The following is a 2,885-nucleotide window of genomic DNA, read 5'->3' as shown; positions in this document are numbered from 1 at the left end:
TGTGGCCTCCGAGCTTACAAACATACACAGCAATGAGGACATTTTGGCAGGAGGGAAGAGAAGAATTAGGACCTGGCGCAAATCAGACAGAGAGTGTGGGTCCCTCAGTTCCCACTGATTTGAGATTTAAGATTTTAATTGGTTCACTTAACTGGAATTTTCCTGGAGCAAGGCTTCAGGTACAGCTGGATCCAGCTGCTCTCTCAAATCTGCGTTACTCTGTGTTAGCTTCATTTCCAAGCAGCCTCTCCTACAACCAGAGAGAGAGATGGTCCCTTCCACACAAACTGTTTCCCAATCACTGCAGAAAAAGTCCCAGGCAACAAAAAAAAAAACCCCAGGCCCAGCTCCCATTGTACAGATTTGGGTCACGTGATCATCCCTTGGCAAATCACTGTGCACCGGATGTATGGGGTAGGGGTGGAGCAGGGTGGAGTGGAGGAGCTAGGCCTTCAAGAACGATGTGACCTGAGTATAGGAGTCCCAAAGGAAAACAGGGTGCTATTTTCAGAAGTGGAAATAGATGCTCAGTGAGCAAAAAAGACATCTACCTTGAACCAACACGGAAAATGGGGCCCTGTAAGGTGGAGACAGGGGCGCTAGACGCTGGGAACACAGGCTGAGACCCTTCCCCCCACCCCTTTCTCCCTCTGGGCAGCTTCTGGGGAGGGAACCCCCTTCTTTAGAGCCTCTACAGAGCCTCATGGAGCCCTGATGGCCACCAGGGGGCACTGCTGCCTCAACATTGTGACACATTACGGGGTTTCCTGCCTGAAGTCGGCCACGTGTTGCTGAAAACCTGCTGTTCTGCTGAAGAAAGGCTCAGCGGGGGGGCCTGTTCACCATGACTTTAAATAACAACAATTATAATACATCACCCATCGACCACCGCTCCCAAGCAATTTCCTTTTTTTTTTCTTTTTTTTTGAAACGGAGTCTCGCTCTGTCGCCCAGGTTGGAGTGCAGTGACGTGATCTTAGCTCACTGCAACCTCTGCCTCCCGGGTTCGAGCGATTCTCCTGCCTCGGCCTCCCGCGTAGCTGGGATTACAGGCGGTGCCCCACCACGCCCGGCTAATTTTTGTATTTTTAGTAGAGACGGGCTTTCACCATGTTGGCCAGGCTGGTCTCGAACTCCTGACCTCAGGTGATCCGCCCACCTTGGTCTCCCAAAGTGCTGGGATTACAAGCGTGAGCCACTGCACCCAGCCCAACCTCCTAAAATGTAAACGATCTACAAGAGCTCCTTTGAGAAACTGACAAACCGTGCATTTGGAAAATGATCCCAGCGTCACTCCCTGATCCCCACACCCCTGGCAAGGTTGAGCCCCACCACTGCTTTGTTGGTCAGGAGCCCCCAGGCCCACATTCTGTTAGCAGAGCCTCAGTGCAGTTTCCCCAAACGTCTACCTCTGGCTGTGGTGTTCTACGTATGGGATGTGGGATGTAATTTGAGACCTGACCTACGGCTTGCTTTGTTAGAAACGTATTGAGTTACAACAGGGAGTGACTGAATTTTCCTTTGTAATTGCCAGCTGAGAAATGTACTGTACCTGTGTTTTAGGAAGTTTGGGGACTCTGAGAGAACATGGTCCACCCTGGGGGTTCTGAACCAATGTGACCATGTCCTGGAGGGACACAGTTCACCCTGGTGAGGAGGAAGGCAGGTGTGAGGGGCACTGAAGAAGGCATGGCCCTGCCCTGGGAAGTCTGGGGGGATGTGGCCTTATTCTAGGGGATCTGATGGAAATTTGGTCATTAAAAGCCAACAGGCAGCTTGCTGGAAAAATAAAAACCAGGTGGCCATATTAATGGAAAGGGCTCCCAATCCAGACCCCAAGGGTTCTTGGATCTCGTGCAAGAAAGAATTCAGGGTAAGTCCACAGAGTAAAGTGAAAGCAAGTTGATTAAGAAAGTAAAGGAATAAAAGAATGGCTACTCCATAGACAGAGCAGCCCCGAGGGTTGCTGGTTGCCCATTGTTATGGTTATTTCTTAATTTAGTCTTGATTTATTGTTTAGTTATGCTAAACAAGGGGTGGATTATTGACGCCTCACCTTTTTAGACCATATAGGGTAACTTCCCAACATTGCCATGGCATTTGTAAATTGTCATAGCGCTGGTGGGGGTGTAGCAGTGAGGGCAATCAGAGGTCACTTTCGTGGCCATCTTGATTTTGGTGGGTCTTCCCGACTTCTTTACCACAGTCTGTTTTATCAGAAAGGTCTTTATGACCTGTATCTTGTGCCGACCTCCTATCTCATCCTCTGACTTAGAATGCCTTAATTTACTGGGAATGCGGCCCAGCAGCTCTCAGCCTTACTTTACCCAGGTCCTATTCAAGATGGAGTTGCCCTGGTTCAAACGCCTCTGACAGCCATTCTGAGTTCTGTCTGCGTTATTGCTTTGTTGGAGGAGTGGAGGGGCTGGGGAGATTGTGATTCACCCAATAGCCATTCAGTAGTTTCCCTTTATGCCAGGGGTCAGTGAGCCTCAGTTTCTCCTCCTGCTCCCAGCAACCTTGCCATTCACCCCAAGGAGCCAGGAAGATATTTAAAAAGAATAATAACAGTCACAAGGTTGCTTTCAGGTCCTGCCAGGGTCTCAGTCTTCAGAAAAGCTGAATATGAAAATTACTTCCATGTCATTGCAGTGCCGCTCGGAATCAGAAATATTTGACCCATCTTACAGAATTAGTGCAACTACATCAGGAACCCAAGCCAAGTTTTGCATTCCTATTTAGCATTTATATCTACATAGTCCTTTTCAAATATAGAAAAGCTTCCTGGATGTTACTTGGAACAGATAGCTCCATATGTGGTTATAAGTTGGCATTCTCCCAGCCAGGTTGAAGGAGAAATGTACAGCTACTCTGCCACAACAGTT

The sequence above is a fragment of the Nomascus leucogenys genome, chromosome 10 (assembly GCF_006542625.1).
Source record: "Nomascus leucogenys isolate Asia chromosome 10, Asia_NLE_v1, whole genome shotgun sequence".
Lineage (NCBI taxonomy): Eukaryota > Metazoa > Chordata > Mammalia > Primates > Hylobatidae > Nomascus > Nomascus leucogenys.
The sequence above is the reverse complement of the archived record's forward strand: the minus strand, read 5'-3'. Positions refer to the sequence as shown.